General features: G+C 71.0%; 12 non-coding genes across 12 annotated transcripts; all 12 read left to right on the plus strand.

Annotated features, from left to right (window-relative positions):
• Nucleotides 1–2,613: 2,613 nt before the first annotated feature.
• Nucleotides 2,614–2,732, plus strand: LOC124518732 (5S ribosomal RNA). Its single transcript, XR_006963747.1, has one exon. It is a non-coding gene; the product is annotated as a 5S ribosomal RNA (ribosomal RNA).
• Nucleotides 2,733–3,870: 1,138 nt separating this feature from the next.
• On the plus strand, nt 3,871–3,989 carry LOC124518848 (5S ribosomal RNA). The gene has a single exon (XR_006963870.1). It is a non-coding gene; the product is annotated as a 5S ribosomal RNA (ribosomal RNA).
• A 1,145-nt stretch (nt 3,990–5,134) lies between these two features.
• On the plus strand, nt 5,135–5,253 carry LOC124518903 (5S ribosomal RNA). Its single transcript, XR_006963921.1, has one exon. It is a non-coding gene; the product is annotated as a 5S ribosomal RNA (ribosomal RNA).
• Nucleotides 5,254–6,397: 1,144 nt separating this feature from the next.
• Nucleotides 6,398–6,516, plus strand: LOC124518930 (5S ribosomal RNA). The gene has a single exon (XR_006963942.1). It is a non-coding gene; the product is annotated as a 5S ribosomal RNA (ribosomal RNA).
• Nucleotides 6,517–7,660: 1,144 nt separating this feature from the next.
• On the plus strand, nt 7,661–7,779 carry LOC124518941 (5S ribosomal RNA). Its single transcript, XR_006963953.1, has one exon. It is a non-coding gene; the product is annotated as a 5S ribosomal RNA (ribosomal RNA).
• Nucleotides 7,780–8,922: 1,143 nt separating this feature from the next.
• Nucleotides 8,923–9,041, plus strand: LOC124518738 (5S ribosomal RNA). The gene has a single exon (XR_006963754.1). It is a non-coding gene; the product is annotated as a 5S ribosomal RNA (ribosomal RNA).
• Nucleotides 9,042–10,187: 1,146 nt separating this feature from the next.
• Nucleotides 10,188–10,306, plus strand: LOC124518750 (5S ribosomal RNA). Its single transcript, XR_006963768.1, has one exon. It is a non-coding gene; the product is annotated as a 5S ribosomal RNA (ribosomal RNA).
• Nucleotides 10,307–11,454: 1,148 nt separating this feature from the next.
• Nucleotides 11,455–11,573, plus strand: LOC124518761 (5S ribosomal RNA). Its single transcript, XR_006963781.1, has one exon. It is a non-coding gene; the product is annotated as a 5S ribosomal RNA (ribosomal RNA).
• Nucleotides 11,574–12,721: 1,148 nt separating this feature from the next.
• On the plus strand, nt 12,722–12,840 carry LOC124518772 (5S ribosomal RNA). Its single transcript, XR_006963794.1, has one exon. It is a non-coding gene; the product is annotated as a 5S ribosomal RNA (ribosomal RNA).
• A 1,140-nt stretch (nt 12,841–13,980) lies between these two features.
• LOC124518783 (5S ribosomal RNA) lies at nt 13,981–14,099 on the plus strand. The gene has a single exon (XR_006963807.1). It is a non-coding gene; the product is annotated as a 5S ribosomal RNA (ribosomal RNA).
• Nucleotides 14,100–15,247: 1,148 nt separating this feature from the next.
• Nucleotides 15,248–15,366, plus strand: LOC124518795 (5S ribosomal RNA). Its single transcript, XR_006963819.1, has one exon. It is a non-coding gene; the product is annotated as a 5S ribosomal RNA (ribosomal RNA).
• Nucleotides 15,367–16,505: 1,139 nt separating this feature from the next.
• On the plus strand, nt 16,506–16,624 carry LOC124518807 (5S ribosomal RNA). The gene has a single exon (XR_006963830.1). It is a non-coding gene; the product is annotated as a 5S ribosomal RNA (ribosomal RNA).
• The last annotated feature ends 46 nt before the right edge of the window (nt 16,625–16,670 follow it).

The following is a 16,670-nucleotide window of genomic DNA, read 5'->3' on the forward strand; positions in this document are numbered from 1 at the left end:
AGAAGTTCCTGCTCAACCCTCAGAACACGCCTCCTCCCCTTCAGTAACTTCTGTTCTCTAAGACAGCAGGCTACGGATTGAGGCATTCTTCCGAAGTCTGAGGTGGGAGGAAGGGGAGTGTGAGAGGCATGGAAAGTGTGAGTAGAAGAGGGAGGGCTTCTCTCAGGTGGGGGCCGGAGGCAGGAGCCCTCAACCCTGTCCAGGCTTGGAATGACCTGGGAGCATTTTACCCCTCCCCAAACCAATTCATCAGAGTCTCTGGGGATGGTGTTTGACGCTAGGTATTTATATAGCACAGCAAGGCTGACAGCCAATGGTTAATAGGGGACCAGTGAGAAACGTTCTGTATACACTGAGGCCAAACATGTTAGAGATCCTCAGACACAGTGGTTCTTAAACTTCAGGTGCATCAGAATCTCCTGGAAGACTTGTTCAAACACAGATTGCTGAGCCCCACCCCCAGAGTTTCTGATTCCTTAGGTCTGTGACCACCAGGCCCAACATTTGCATTTTTAAATTTTTTTTTTCAACATTTATTTATTTTTGGGACAGACAGAGACAGAGCATGAACGGGGGAGGGGCAGAGAGAGAGGGAGACACAGAATCGGAAACAGGCTCCAGGCTCTGAGCCATCAGCCCAGAGCCCGACGCGGGGCTCGAACTCACGGACCGCGAGATCGTGACCTGGCTGAAGTCGGACGCTTAACCGACTGCGCCACCCAGGCGCCCCCCAACATTTGCATTTTTAACAAGTTCCAAATGACTCTGGTAATTGCTGATTGGGACCACACGTTGGCAGCCAATCGGCTGAGTCCACGACCCTTCCACAGCCAATCGGCTAAGGCCATGATCCCTATAAAACCTTTGTGCTTTTGAAACTGTCTCTCTTTCTCTCCAGTATGTCACCGCTGCGTGGATGCAGGTAGGAGATTGAGCTCGAGCCAGCTCGAATAAACGCTCTTGGCTTCTGCATCGGACTCGGCTCCCTGGTGGTCTTTGGGGATCACGAATTCGGGGCATAACACTACCATTCTCTACTGGTCAGAACAATCCTAAGCCGGACCAGATTTAGTAGGGTGGAAAAAGGGACGGACCCTACATCTCGAAGGAGGAGGTGGTGTCATGCATCTAATGGAGGCAAGTATAGATGGTGTATATGTTTATAAAATACAGTAGAGCTCCTAAAGGATGCTACTATTGATCTGACGATGAGTGCCCTTTGTCCCCGATGAGGCCAAGTCTTCCCCATTCCGACACGAGCTCAGGACACCAGAAAGCCCACCACCCCGGGCCCAGAGGCGCCGTTGGCATGCAGGTCCTCGCTCTCGTTCTGACCGCACAGGCCAAGGCGAGGCTGCGCCCAAAGGCCAGAAGAGCCAGGAGAAACAGGGAGAATCACTTGAAGGAATTCCTCGCAAGGGAGTGCTCCCACCCACCAACACACGCATAGACACACGTGAGCGCGCGTGCGCGCACACACACGCACAAACACACATTACCACCACCACCACCCCCACCCGAACACACACACATCTCATACCTGGGCCTGACAGGAATGGGAGGAGGGATCAGACGGGCCTCCTGAGGCCTAGGCTGCAGGCCCTTGGGATCCAAGGAGTCATAAGTCAGCCTCAAGCCACTGCCACTTTGCCTATACCCGCCCCAGCACCATGACCCTCCCGAGGGGTAGCTGTCTCTCCAACACAGCCTCTTTGTGTGTGGTTCCTAGAGTGTGGGGGGGTCTCTGTGTTGGATAATCCAGAGGTCGCTGCTTCAATACCGCTCCCACGCCCTCTCTGACGCCATCTCTGTCTCCCTCACCCTTTCCATCTCCCTCTCCACACCCCCCCTCCCCTTGTCCCTCTTATTCTGACTCTCCCTATCTGCCTGTCTCTTATCCCAACGTGTCCCTTTCTCCGTCAATCACCTTGAAAGGGTGTCTCTCGGTCCTGGAACTATCTATCTACCTATGTGGGAATAGATCTATTCTCCTGAACCAGGACGTGGTGTGGGTGGGTGGGGTGGGAGGCGAGCAAGGGTCTCCGCAAACTGAGCTGGCTGGGACTGGTGATAGTCTCTGGGAGCACTGGGGGCTCCCGGTAGGGTTTGACAAGGTGGGGCAGACAGAAGGGAAGAGCCAGGAGGCTGGCTGCAAGAGCCATAGGGCTGGGGAGGAGGCACTGAGAACACGGCAGAGCGGTCCCAGAAGGCAGGGCCTGCCAGACGGCCCACGCTCACTTTCACCTTCCCAGTGAGCAGCCCAACGTGGTGTGGTGAGGAGCGGTGTGGTGCGGGGCTGCGAGATGCGGTGCGGTGCGGGATGGAAGCGCAGGCGGGCGTGGGGCCAGGCCGCGAGCAGCCTGCAAGAGTCCCGGGATCGTTGAAGGCCGGGGCTTGCGCCAAAACGCGTTGCCAGGGTCCTCTTGGGCGACCACCGCCACCCGCACGAGGCTGAAGGCCGACCGAAGCGGCAGACACCCTGCAGGCTGGCAGGCAGATAAGCAGGCAGGCAGGAAGGCAGGCAGGCAGACAGGTGCATGGGAGAAGCGCGGCACCCGCTGGGCCTGGGACGCGTGGAGCAGCCTCTTGAGGCGCCCAGCGGCTGCCGCCGGCGTCTACGGCCATACCACCCTGAACGCGCCCGATCTCGTCTGATCTCGGAAGCTAAGCAGGGTCGGGCCTGGTTAGTACTTGGATGGGAGACCGCCTGGGAATACCGGGTGCTGTAGGCTTTTGCTTTTTGCTTTTGCCTTTTGCCTTTTGCCTTTTGCCTCTGGCCTCCTTGACCTCTCCTTTGGCGCCCGCCTCCCCTCCCCCCTCCCTCCGTGTGTCCCTCTCTCCCCGGGGAGCGCGACTCCTGGGGACAAACACACCCCGGCCACTGCTCCCTCAGCCCCTCCCGGGCCGGCAAAGCGGTCGGGCCTGGCCTAGTCTGGCCCCGCCCCGCCCCGCCCCGCCCCCCCAGCCCCCCGAGCCCGCACACCCCACGGTACTTCACAAGGCGTCCGCTCGCAGCTCCCCGCTCCCCGCCCCACGCTAAATCCCACTGCACCGGCTGGAAGCCACGCCCCAGCTTTGCACCTTTCCTGCCACTGCACCCGCACGCACGGAGGGGTGGGGGGGTGCGGGGAGGGCGGGACCGGGGGCTGGCGCCTGGGGACTGGAGGGTGGGGGGTGGGTGGGTGGATCCAAGAACCCAGGAGCGGGCGGGAGGGCGGGGCAGCGAGACCCCCCACTCGGCCTCCGCCACAGGCCTGGGCTCCCTGGGTCCCGGACCTCTTCCCTTCCTCGAGCCCTCATCCCCAGGGCCCCCGGCGTTGCGCGAGGCCCAGCCAGGGCAGCGGGCTCGGGCTGGTGATGTTCTCTGGGGGCGCTGGGGCCTCGGGGGTGGCTTTGCCCCAGGTGGGGCGGACGGGAGGGAAAGGCGGGGTCGGGGGGGCGGCTGGCTGCGCTCGCCCTGGGACTGGGGCGGAGGCGCTGAGAACCCGGCGGGGGGCGGGGGGGGGCCCAGATGGCACGTCCGGCCGGATGCCCCACGCTCGCTTCCACCCTCTTCCCAGTGAGCGGCCCGACGTGGTGCGGTGCGGTGCGGGATGGAAGCGGAGGCGGGCGTGGGGCCAAGCCGGGAGCAGCCTGCAAGAGTCCCGGGATCGGTGAAGGCCGGGGCTTGCGCCACAGCGCCTTGCCAGGGTCCTCTTGCGCCGCCTCCGCCACCCGCCCGGGGCCCGCGGCGGAGGGCGGCGGCGGCCAGGCGGCAGGCAGGCAGGCAGGCAGGCAGGCAGGCAGGCGCGTGCATGGGTGAAGCGCGGCACCCGCTGGGCTTGGGACGCGTGGAGCAGGCTCTTGAGGCGCCCAGCGGCTGCCGCCGGCGTCTACGGCCATACCACCCTGAACGCGCCCGATCTCGTCTGATCTCGGAAGCTAAGCAGGGTCGGGCCTGGTTAGTACTTGGATGGGAGACCGCCTGGGAATACCGGGTGCTGTAGGCTTTTGCTTTTTGCTTTTGCCTTTTGCCTTTTGCCTTTTGCCTCTGGCCTCCTTGACCTCTCCTTTGGCGCCCGCCGCCCCTCCCCCCTCCCTCCGTGTGTCCCTCTCTCCCCGGGGAGCGCGACTCCTGGGGCCAAACACACCCCGGCCACTGCTCCCTCAGCCCCTCCCGGGCCGGCAAAGCGGTCGGGCCTGGCCTAGTCTGGCCCCGCCCCGCCCCGCCCCGCCCCCCCCAGCCCCCCGAGCCCGCACACCCCACGGTACTTCACAAGGCGTCCGCTCGCCGCTCCCCGCTCCCCGCCCCACGCTAAATCCCACTGCACCGGCTGGAAGCCACGCCCCAGCTTTGCACCTTTCCTGCCACTGCACCCGCACGCACGGAGGGGTGGGGGGGTGCGGGGAGGGCGGGACCGGGGGCTGGCGCCTGGGGACTGGAGGGTGGGGGGTGGGTGGGTGGGTGGATCCAAGAACCCAGGAGCGGGCGGGAGGGCGGGGCAGCGAGACCCCACACTCGGCCTCCGCCACAGGCCTGGGCTCCCTGGGTCCCGGACCTCTTCCCTCCCTCGAGCCCTCATCCCCAGGGCCCCCGGCGTTGCGCGAGGCCCAGCCAGGGCAGCGGGCTCGGGCTGGTGATGTTCTCTGGGGGCGCTGGGGCCTCGGGGGTGGCTTTGCCCCAGGTGGGGCGGACGGGAGGGAAAGGCGGGGTCGGGGGGGCGGCTGGCTGCGCTCGCCCTGGGACTGGGGCGGAGGCGCTGAGAACCCGGCGGGGGGCGGGGGGGGGGGGGGGCCCAGATGGCACGTCCGGCCGGATGCCCCACGCTCGCTTCCACCCTCTTCCCAGTGAGCGGCCCGACGTGGTGCGGTGCGGTGCGGGATGGAAGCGGAGGCGGGCGTGGGGCCAAGCCGGGAGCAGCCTGCAAGAGTCCCGGGATCGGTGAAGGCCGGGGCTTGCGCCACAGCGCCTTGCCAGGGTCCTCTTGCGCCGCCTCCGCCACCCGCCCGGGGCCCGCGGCGGAGGGCGGAGGCGGCCAGGCGGCAGGCAGGCAGGCAGGCAGGCAGGCAGGCGCGTGCATGGGTGAAGCGCGGCACCCGCTGGGCTTGGGACGCGTGGAGCAGGCTCTTGAGGCGCCCAGCGGCTGCCGCCGGCGTCTACGGCCATACCACCCTGAACGCGCCCGATCTCGTCTGATCTCGGAAGCTAAGCAGGGTCGGGCCTGGTTAGTACTTGGATGGGAGACCGCCTGGGAATACCGGGTGCTGTAGGCTTTTGCTTTTTGCTTTTGCCTTTTGCCTTTTGCCTTTTGCCTCTGGCCTCCTTGACCTCTCCTTTGGCGCCCGCCCCCCTCCCCCCTCCCTCCGTGTGTCCCTCTCTCCCCGGGGAGCGCGACTCCTGGGGCCAAACACACCCCGGCCACTGCTCCCTCAGCCCCTCCCGGGCCGGCAAAGCGGTCGGGCCTGGCCTAGTCTGGCCCCGCCCCGCCCCGCCCCGCCCCCCCAGCCCCCCGAGCCCGCACACCCCACGGTACTTCACAAGGCGTCCGCTCGCCGCTCCCCGCTCCCCGCCCCACGCTAAATCCCACTGCACCGGCTGGAAGCCACGCCCCAGCTTTGCACCTTTCCTGCCACTGCACCCGCACGCACGGAGGGGTGGGGGGGTGCGGGGAGGGCGGGACCGGGGGCTGGCGCCTGGGGACTGGAGGGTGGGGGGTGGGTGGGTGGGTGGATCCAAGAACCCAGGAGCGGGCGGGAGGGCGGGGCAGCGAGACCCCACACTCGGCCTCCGCCACAGGCCTGGGCTCCCTGGGTCCCGGACCTCTTCCCTCCCTCGAGCCCTCATCCCCAGGGCCCCCGGCGTTGCGCGAGGCCCAGCCAGGGCAGCGGGCTCGGGCTGGTGATGTTCTCTGGGGGCGCTGGGGCCTCGGGGGTGGCTTTGCCCCAGGTGGGGCGGACGGGAGGGAAAGGCGGGGTCGGGGGGGCGGCTGGCTGCGCTCGCCCTGGGACTGGGGCGGAGGCGCTGAGAACCCGGCGGGGGGCGGGGGGGGGGGGCCCAGATGGCACGTCCGGCCGGATGCCCCACGCTCGCTTCCACCCTCTTCCCAGTGAGCGGCCCGACGTGGTGCGGTGCGGTGCGGGATGGAAGCGGAGGCGGGCGTGGGGCCAAGCCGGGAGCAGCCTGCAAGAGTCCCGGGATCGGTGAAGGCCGGGGCTTGCGCCACAGCGCCTTGCCAGGGTCCTCTTGCGCCGCCTCCGCCACCCGCCCGGGGCCCGCGGCGGAGGGCGGCGGCGGCCAGGCGGCAGGCAGGCAGGCAGGCAGGCAGGCAGGCAGGCGCGTGCATGGGTGAAGCGCGGCACCCGCTGGGCTTGGGACGCGTGGAGCAGGCTCTTGAGGCGCCCAGCGGCTGCCGCCGGCGTCTACGGCCATACCACCCTGAACGCGCCCGATCTCGTCTGATCTCGGAAGCTAAGCAGGGTCGGGCCTGGTTAGTACTTGGATGGGAGACCGCCTGGGAATACCGGGTGCTGTAGGCTTTTGCTTTTTGCTTTTGCCTTTTGCCTTTTGCCTTTTGCCTCTGGCCTCCTTGACCTCTCCTTTGGCGCCCGCCGCCCCTCCCCCCTCCCTCCGTGTGTCCCTCTCTCCCCGGGGAGCGCGACTCCTGGGGCCAAACACACCCCGGCCACTGCTCCCTCAGCCCCTCCCGGGCCGGCAAAGCGGTCGGGCCTGGCCTAGTCTGGCCCCGCCCCGCCCCGCCCCGCCCCCCCCAGCCCCCCGAGCCCGCACACCCCACGGTACTTCACAAGGCGTCCGCTCGCCGCTCCCCGCTCCCCGCCCCACGCTAAATCCCACTGCACCGGCTGGAAGCCACGCCCCAGCTTTGCACCTTTCCTGCCACTGCACCCGCACGCACGGAGGGGTGGGGGGGTGCGGGGAGGGCGGGACCGGGGGCTGGCGCCTGGGGACTGGAGGGTGGGGGGTGGGTGGGTGGGTGGATCCAAGAACCCAGGAGCGGGCGGGAGGGCGGGGCAGCGAGACCCCACACTCGGCCTCCGCCACAGGCCTGGGCTCCCTGGGTCCCGGACCTCTTCCCTCCCTCGAGCCCTCATCCCCAGGGCCCCCGGCGTTGCGCGAGGCCCAGCCAGGGCAGCGGGCTCGGGCTGGTGATGTTCTCTGGGGGCGCTGGGGCCTCGGGGGTGGCTTTGCCCCAGGTGGGGCGGACGGGAGGGAAAGGCGGGGTCGGGGGGGCGGCTGGCTGCGCTCGCCCTGGGACTGGGGCGGAGGCGCTGAGAACCCGGCGGGGGGCGGGGGGGGGGGGGGCCCAGATGGCACGTCCGGCCGGATGCCCCACGCTCGCTTCCACCCTCTTCCCAGTGAGCGGCCCGACGTGGTGCGGTGCGGTGCGGGATGGAAGCGGAGGCGGGCGTGGGGCCAAGCCGGGAGCAGCCTGCAAGAGTCCCGGGATCGGTGAAGGCCGGGGCTTGCGCCACAGCGCCTTGCCAGGGTCCTCTTGCGCCGCCTCCGCCACCCGCCCGGGGCCCGCGGCGGAGGGCGGCGGCGGCCAGGCGGCAGGCAGGCAGGCAGGCAGGCAGGCAGGCGCGTGCATGGGTGAAGCGCGGCACCCGCTGGGCTTGGGACGCGTGGAGCAGGCTCTTGAGGCGCCCAGCGGCTGCCGCCGGCGTCTACGGCCATACCACCCTGAACGCGCCCGATCTCGTCTGATCTCGGAAGCTAAGCAGGGTCGGGCCTGGTTAGTACTTGGATGGGAGACCGCCTGGGAATACCGGGTGCTGTAGGCTTTTGCTTTTTGCTTTTGCCTTTTGCCTTTTGCCTTTTGCCTCTGGCCTCCTTGACCTCTCCTTTGGCGCCCGCCGCCCCTCCCCCCTCCCTCCGTGTGTCCCTCTCTCCCCGGGGAGCGCGACTCCTGGGGCCAAACACACCCCGGCCACTGCTCCCTCAGCCCCTCCCGGGCCGGCAAAGCGGTCGGGCCTGGCCTAGTCTGGCCCCGCCCCGCCCCGCCCCGCCCCCCCCAGCCCCCCGAGCCCGCACACCCCACGGTACTTCACAAGGCGTCCGCTCGCCGCTCCCCGCTCCCCGCCCCACGCTAAATCCCACTGCACCGGCTGGAAGCCACGCCCCAGCTTTGCACCTTTCCTGCCACTGCACCCGCACGCACGGAGGGGTGGGGGGGTGCGGGGAGGGCGGGACCGGGGGCTGGCGCCTGGGGACTGGAGGGTGGGGGGTGGGTGGGTGGGTGGATCCAAGAACCCAGGAGCGGGCGGGAGGGCGGGGCAGCGAGACCCCACACTCGGCCTCCGCCACAGGCCTGGGCTCCCTGGGTCCCGGACCTCTTCCCTCCCTCGAGCCCTCATCCCCAGGGCCCCCGGCGTTGCGCGAGGCCCAGCCAGGGCAGCGGGCTCGGGCTGGTGATGTTCTCTGGGGGCGCTGGGGCCTCGGGGGTGGCTTTGCCCCAGGTGGGGCGGACGGGAGGGAAAGGCGGGGTCGGGGGGGCGGCTGGCTGCGCTCGCCCTGGGACTGGGGCGGAGGCGCTGAGAACCCGGCGGGGGGCGGGGGGGGGGGGGCCCAGATGGCACGTCCGGCCGGATGCCCCACGCTCGCTTCCACCCTCTTCCCAGTGAGCGGCCCGACGTGGTGCGGTGCGGTGCGGGATGGAAGCGGAGGCGGGCGTGGGGCCAAGCCGGGAGCAGCCTGCAAGAGTCCCGGGATCGGTGAAGGCCGGGGCTTGCGCCACAGCGCCTTGCCAGGGTCCTCTTGCGCCGCCTCCGCCACCCGCCCGGGGCCCGCGGCGGAGGGCGGCGGCGGCCAGGCGGCAGGCAGGCAGGCAGGCAGGCAGGCAGGCGCGTGCATGGGTGAAGCGCGGCACCCGCTGGGCTTGGGACGCGTGGAGCAGGCTCTTGAGGCGCCCAGCGGCTGCCGCCGGCGTCTACGGCCATACCACCCTGAACGCGCCCGATCTCGTCTGATCTCGGAAGCTAAGCAGGGTCGGGCCTGGTTAGTACTTGGATGGGAGACCGCCTGGGAATACCGGGTGCTGTAGGCTTTTGCTTTTTGCTTTTGCCTTTTGCCTTTTGCCTTTTGCCTCTGGCCTCCTTGACCTCTCCTTTGGCGCCCGCCGCCCCTCCCCTCTCCCTCCGTGTGTCCCTCTCTCCCCGGGGAGCGCGACTCCTGGGGCCAAACACACCCCGGCCACTGCTCCCTCAGCCCCTCCCGGGCCGGCAAAGCGGTCGGGCCTGGCCTAGTCTGGCCCCGCCCCGCCCCGCCCCGCCCCCCCCAGCCCCCCGAGCCCGCACACCCCACGGTACTTCACAAGGCGTCCGCTCGCCGCTCCCCGCTCCCCGCCCCACGCTAAATCCCACTGCACCGGCTGGAAGCCACGCCCCAGCTTTGCACCTTTCCTGCCACTGCACCCGCACGCACGGAGGGGTGGGGGGGTGCGGGGAGGGCGGGACCGGGGGCTGGCGCCTGGGGACTGGAGGGTGGGGGGTGGGTGGGTGGGTGGATCCAAGAACCCAGGAGCGGGCGGGAGGGCGGGGCAGCGAGACCCCACACTCGGCCTCCGCCACAGGCCTGGGCTCCCTGGGTCCCGGACCTCTTCCCTCCCTCGAGCCCTCATCCCCAGGGCCCCCGGCGTTGCGCGAGGCCCAGCCAGGGCAGCGGGCTCGGGCTGGTGATGTTCTCTGGGGGCGCTGGGGCCTCGGGGGTGGCTTTGCCCCAGGTGGGGCGGACGGGAGGGAAAGGCGGGGTCGGGGGGGCGGCTGGCTGCGCTCGCCCTGGGACTGGGGCGGAGGCGCTGAGAACCCGGCGGGGGGCGGGGGGGGGGGGCCCAGATGGCACGTCCGGCCGGATGCCCCACGCTCGCTTCCACCCTCTTCCCAGTGAGCGGCCCGACGTGGTGCGGTGCGGTGCGGGATGGAAGCGGAGGCGGGCGTGGGGCCAAGCCGGGAGCAGCCTGCAAGAGTCCCGGGATCGGTGAAGGCCGGGGCTTGCGCCACAGCGCCTTGCCAGGGTCCTCTTGCGCCGCCTCCGCCACCCGCCCGGGGCCCGCGGCGGAGGGCGGCGGCGGCCAGGCGGCAGGCAGGCAGGCAGGCAGGCAGGCAGGCAGGCGCGTGCATGGGTGAAGCGCGGCACCCGCTGGGCTTGGGACGCGTGGAGCAGGCTCTTGAGGCGCCCAGCGGCTGCCGCCGGCGTCTACGGCCATACCACCCTGAACGCGCCCGATCTCGTCTGATCTCGGAAGCTAAGCAGGGTCGGGCCTGGTTAGTACTTGGATGGGAGACCGCCTGGGAATACCGGGTGCTGTAGGCTTTTGCTTTTTGCTTTTGCCTTTTGCCTTTTGCCTTTTGCCTCTGGCCTCCTTGACCTCTCCTTTGGCGCCCGCCGCCCCTCCCCCCTCCCTCCGTGTGTCCCTCTCTCCCCGGGGAGCGCGACTCCTGGGGCCAAACACACCCCGGCCACTGCTCCCTCAGCCCCTCCCGGGCCGGCAAAGCGGTCGGGCCTGGCCTAGTCTGGCCCCGCCCCGCCCCGCCCCGCCCCCCCCAGCCCCCCGAGCCCGCACACCCCACGGTACTTCACAAGGCGTCCGCTCGCCGCTCCCCGCTCCCCGCCCCACGCTAAATCCCACTGCACCGGCTGGAAGCCACGCCCCAGCTTTGCACCTTTCCTGCCACTGCACCCGCACGCACGGAGGGGTGGGGGGGTGCGGGGAGGGCGGGACCGGGGGCTGGCGCCTGGGGACTGGAGGGTGGGGGGTGGGTGGGTGGGTGGATCCAAGAACCCAGGAGCGGGCGGGAGGGCGGGGCAGCGAGACCCCACACTCGGCCTCCGCCACAGGCCTGGGCTCCCTGGGTCCCGGACCTCTTCCCTCCCTCGAGCCCTCATCCCCAGGGCCCCCGGCGTTGCGCGAGGCCCAGCCAGGGCAGCGGGCTCGGGCTGGTGATGTTCTCTGGGGGCGCTGGGGCCTCGGGGGTGGCTTTGCCCCAGGTGGGGCGGACGGGAGGGAAAGGCGGGGTCGGGGGGGCGGCTGGCTGCGCTCGCCCTGGGACTGGGGCGGAGGCGCTGAGAACCCGGCGGGGGGCGGGGGGGGGGGGGGCCCAGATGGCACGTCCGGCCGGATGCCCCACGCTCGCTTCCACCCTCTTCCCAGTGAGCGGCCCGACGTGGTGCGGTGCGGTGCGGGATGGAAGCGGAGGCGGGCGTGGGGCCAAGCCGGGAGCAGCCTGCAAGAGTCCCGGGATCGGTGAAGGCCGGGGCTTGCGCCACAGCGCCTTGCCAGGGTCCTCTTGCGCCGCCTCCGCCACCCGCCCGGGGCCCGCGGCGGAGGGCGGCGGCGGCCAGGCGGCAGGCAGGCAGGCAGGCAGGCAGGCAGGCAGGCGCGTGCATGGGTGAAGCGCGGCACCCGCTGGGCTTGGGACGCGTGGAGCAGGCTCTTGAGGCGCCCAGCGGCTGCCGCCGGCGTCTACGGCCATACCACCCTGAACGCGCCCGATCTCGTCTGATCTCGGAAGCTAAGCAGGGTCGGGCCTGGTTAGTACTTGGATGGGAGACCGCCTGGGAATACCGGGTGCTGTAGGCTTTTGCTTTTTGCTTTTGCCTTTTGCCTTTTGCCTTTTGCCTCTGGCCTCCTTGACCTCTCCTTTGGCGCCCGCCGCCCCTCCCCCCTCCCTCCGTGTGTCCCTCTCTCCCCGGGGAGCGCGACTCCTGGGGCCAAACACACCCCGGCCACTGCTCCCTCAGCCCCTCCCGGGCCGGCAAAGCGGTCGGGCCTGGCCTAGTCTGGCCCCGCCCCGCCCCGCCCCGCCCCCCCCAGCCCCCCGAGCCCGCACACCCCACGGTACTTCACAAGGCGTCCGCTCGCCGCTCCCCGCTCCCCGCCCCACGCTAAATCCCACTGCACCGGCTGGAAGCCACGCCCCAGCTTTGCACCTTTCCTGCCACTGCACCCGCACGCACGGAGGGGTGGGGGGGTGCGGGGAGGGCGGGACCGGGGGCTGGCGCCTGGGGACTGGAGGGTGGGGGGTGGGTGGGTGGGTGGATCCAAGAACCCAGGAGCGGGCGGGAGGGCGGGGCAGCGAGACCCCACACTCGGCCTCCGCCACAGGCCTGGGCTCCCTGGGTCCCGGACCTCTTCCCTCCCTCGAGCCCTCATCCCCAGGGCCCCCGGCGTTGCGCGAGGCCCAGCCAGGGCAGCGGGCTCGGGCTGGTGATGTTCTCTGGGGGCGCTGGGGCCTCGGGGGTGGCTTTGCCCCAGGTGGGGCGGACGGGAGGGAAAGGCGGGGTCGGGGGGGCGGCTGGCTGCGCTCGCCCTGGGACTGGGGCGGAGGCGCTGAGAACCCGGCGGGGGGCGGGGGGGGGGGGGGCCCAGATGGCACGTCCGGCCGGATGCCCCACGCTCGCTTCCACCCTCTTCCCAGTGAGCGGCCCGACGTGGTGCGGTGCGGTGCGGGATGGAAGCGGAGGCGGGCGTGGGGCCAAGCCGGGAGCAGCCTGCAAGAGTCCCGGGATCGGTGAAGGCCGGGGCTTGCGCCACAGCGCCTTGCCAGGGTCCTCTTGCGCCGCCTCCGCCACCCGCCCGGGGCCCGCGGCGGAGGGCGGCGGCGGCCAGGCGGCAGGCAGGCAGGCAGGCAGGCAGGCAGGCAGGCGCGTGCATGGGTGAAGCGCGGCACCCGCTGGGCTTGGGACGCGTGGAGCAGGCTCTTGAGGCGCCCAGCGGCTGCCGCCGGCGTCTACGGCCATACCACCCTGAACGCGCCCGATCTCGTCTGATCTCGGAAGCTAAGCAGGGTCGGGCCTGGTTAGTACTTGGATGGGAGACCGCCTGGGAATACCGGGTGCTGTAGGCTTTTGCTTTTTGCTTTTGCCTTTTGCCTTTTGCCTCTGGCCTCCTTGACCTCTCCTTTGGCGCCCGCCGCCCCTCCCCCCTCCCTCCGTGTGTCCCTCTCTCCCCGGGGAGCGCGACTCCTGGGGCCAAACACACCCCGGCCACTGCTCCCTCAGCCCCTCCCGGGCCGGCAAAGCGGTCGGGCCTGGCCTAGTCTGGCCCCGCCCCGCCCCGCCCCGCCCCCCCCAGCCCCCCGAGCCCGCACACCCCACGGTACTTCACAAGGCGTCCGCTCGCCGCTCCCCGCTCCCCGCCCCACGCTAAATCCCACTGCACCGGCTGGAAGCCACGCCCCAGCTTTGCACCTTTCCTGCCACTGCACCCGCACGCACGGAGGGGTGGGGGGGTGCGGGGAGGGCGGGACCGGGGGCTGGCGCCTGGGGACTGGAGGGTGGGGGGTGGGTGGGTGGGTGGATCCAAGAACCCAGGAGCGGGCGGGAGGGCGGGGCAGCGAGACCCCACACTCGGCCTCCGCCACAGGCCTGGGCTCCCTGGGTCCCGGACCTCTTCCCTCCCTCGAGCCCTCATCCCCAGGGCCCCCGGCGTTGCGCGAGGCCCAGCCAGGGCAGCGGGCTCGGGCTGGTGATGTTCTCTGGGGGCGCTGGGGCCTCGGGGGTGGCTTTGCCCCAGGTGGGGCGGACGGGAGGGAAAGGCGGGGTCGGGGGGGCGGCTGGCTGCGCTCGCCCTGGGACTGGGGCGGAGGCGCTGAGAACCCGGCGGGGGGCGGGGGGGGGGGGGCCCAGATGGCACGTCCGGCCGGATGCCCCACGCTCGCTTCCACCCTCTTCCCAGTGAGCGGCCCGACGTGGTGCGGTGCGGTGCGGGATGGAAGCGGAGGCGGGCGTGGGGCCAAGCCGGGAGCAGCCTGCAAGAGTCCCGGGATCGGTGAAGGCCGGGGCTTGCGCCACAGCGCCTTGCCAGGGTCCTCTTGCGCCGCCTCCGCCACCCGCCCGGGGCCCGCGGCGGAGGGCGGCGGCGGCCAGGCGGCAGGCAGGCAGGCAGGCAGGCAGGCAGGCAGGCGCGTGCATGGGTGAAGCGCGGCACCCGCTGGGCTTGGGACGCGTGGAGCAGGCTCTTGAGGCGCCCAGCGGCTGCCGCCGGCGTCTACGGCCATACCACCCTGAACGCGCCCGATCTCGTCTGATCTCGGAAGCTAAGCAGGGTCGGGCCTGGTTAGTACTTGGATGGGAGACCGCCTGGGAATACCGGGTGCTGTAGGCTTTTGCTTTTTGCTTTTGCCTTTTGCCTTTTGCCTTTTGCCTCTGGCCTCCTTGACCTCTCCTTTGGCGCCCGCCGCCCCTCCCCCCTCCCTCCGTGTGTCCCTCTCTCCCCGGGGAGCGCGACTCCTGGGGCCAAACACACCCCGGCCACTGCTCCCTCAGCCCCTCCCGGGCCGGCAAAGCGGTCGGGCCTGGCCTAGTCTGGCCCCGCCCCGCCCCGCCCCGCCCCCCCCAGCCCCCCGAGCCCGCACACCCCACGGTACTTCACAAGGCGTCCGCTCGCCGCTCCCCGCTCCCCGCCCCACGCTAAATCCCACTGCACCGGCTGGAAGCCACGCCCCAGCTTTGCACCTTTCCTGCCACTGCACCCGCACGCACGGAGGGGTGGGGGGGTGCGGGGAGGGCGGGACCGGGGGCTGGCGCCTGGGGACTGGAGGGTGGGGGGTGGGTGGGTGGGTGGATCCAAGAACCCAGGAGCGGGCGGGAGGGCGGGGCAGCGAGACCCCACACTCGGCCTCCGCCACAGGCCTGGGCTCCCTGGGTCCCGGACCTCTTCCCTCCCTCGAGCCCTCATCCCCAGGGCCCCCGGCGTTGCGCGAGGCCCAGCCAGGGCAGCGGGCTCGGGCTGGTGATGTTCTCTGGGGGCGCTGGGGCCTCGGGGGTGGCTTTGCCCCAGGTGGGGCGGACGGGAGGGAAAGGCGGGGTCGGGGGGGCGGCTGGCTGCGCTCGCCCTGGGACTGGGGCGGAGGCGCTGAGAACCCGGCGGGGGGCGGGGGGGGGGGGGGCCCAGATGGCACGTCCGGCCGGATGCCCCACGCTCGCTTCCACCCTCTTCCCAGTGAGCGGCCCGACGTGGTGCGGTGCGGTGCGGGATGGAAGCGGAGGCGGGCGTGGGGCCAAGCCGGGAGCAGCCTGCAAGAGTCCCGGGATCGGTGAAGGCCGGGGCTTGCGCCACAGCGCCTTGCCAGGGTCCTCTTGCGCCGCCTCCGCCACCCGCCCGGGGCCCGCGGCGGAGGGCGGCGGCGGCCAGGCGGCAGGCAGGCAGGCAGGCAGGCAGGCAGGCAGGCGCGTGCATGGGTGAAGCGCGGCACCCGCTGGGCTTGGGACGCGTGGAGCAGGCTCTTGAGGCGCCCAGCGGCTGCCGCCGGCGTCTACGGCCATACCACCCTGAACGCGCCCGATCTCGTCTGATCTCGGAAGCTAAGCAGGGTCGGGCCTGGTTAGTACTTGGATGGGAGACCGCCTGGGAATACCGGGTGCTGTAGGCTTTTGCTTTTTGCTTTTGCCTTTTGCCTTTTGCCTCTGGCCTCCTTGACCTCTCCTTTGGCGCCCGCCGCCCCTCCCCCCTCCCTCCGTGTGTCCCTCTCTCCCCGGGGAGCGCGACTCCTGGGGCCAAACACACCCCGGCCACTGCTCCCTCAGCCCCTCCCGGGCCGGCAAAGCGGTCGGGCCTGGCCTAGTCTGGCCCCGCCCCGCCCCGCCCCGCCCCCCCCAGCCCCCCGAGCCCGCACACCCCACGGTACTTCACAAGGCGTCCGCTCGCCGCTCCCCGCTCCCCGCCCCACGCTAAATCCCACTGCACCGGCTGGAAGCCACGCCCCAGCTTTGCACCTTTCCTGCCACTGCACCCGCACGCACGGAGGGGTGGGGGGGTGCGGGGAGGGCGGGACCGGGGGCTGGCGCCTGGGGACTGGAGGGTGGGGGGTGGGTGGGTGGGTGGATCCAAGAACCCAGGAGCGGGCGGGAGGGCGGGGCAGCGAGACCCCACACTCGGCCTCCGCCACAGGCCTGGGCTCCCTGGGTCCCGGACCTCTTCCCTCCCTCGAGCCCTCATCCCCAGGGCCCCCGGCGTTGCGCGAGGCCCAGCCAGGGCAGCGGGCTCGGGCTGGTGATGTTCTCTGGGGGCGCTGGGGCCTCGGGGGTGGCTTTGCCCCAGGTGGGGCGGACGGGAGGGAAAGGCGGGGTCGGGGGGGCGGCTGGCTGCGCTCGCCCTGGGACTGGGGCGGAGGCGCTGAGAACCCGGCGGGGGGCGGGGGGGGGGGGCCCAGATGGCACGTCCGGCCGGATGCCCCACGCTCGCTTCCACCCTCTTCCCAGTGAGCGGCCCGACGTGGTGCGGTGCGGTGCGGGATGGAAGCGGAGGCGGGCGTGGGGCCAAGCCGGGAGCAGCCTGCAAGAGTCCCGGGATCGGTGAAGGCCGGGGCTTGCGCCACAGCGCCTTGCCAGGGTCCTCTTGCGCCGCCTCCGCCACCCGCCCGGGGCCCGCGGCGGAGGGCGGCGGCGGCCAGGCGGCAGGCAGGCAGGCAGGCAGGCAGGCAGGCAGGCGCGTGCATGGGTGAAGCGCGGCACCCGCTGGGCTTGGGACGCGTGGAGCAGGCTCTTGAGGCGCCCAGCGGCTGCCGCCGGCGTCTACGGCCATACCACCCTGAACGCGCCCGATCTCGTCTGATCTCGGAAGCTAAGCAGGGTCGGGCCTGGTTAGTACTTGGATGGGAGACCGCCTGGGAATACCGGGTGCTGTAGGCTTTTGCTTTTTGCTTTTGCCTTTTGCCTTTTGCCTTTTGCCTCTGGC

The sequence above is a fragment of the Lynx rufus genome, unplaced genomic scaffold (genome assembly GCF_022079265.1).
Source record: "Lynx rufus isolate CCGP_SWC_20201006 ecotype Redwood Valley unplaced genomic scaffold, mLynRuf1.p SCAF_25, whole genome shotgun sequence".
Lineage (NCBI taxonomy): Eukaryota > Metazoa > Chordata > Mammalia > Carnivora > Felidae > Lynx > Lynx rufus.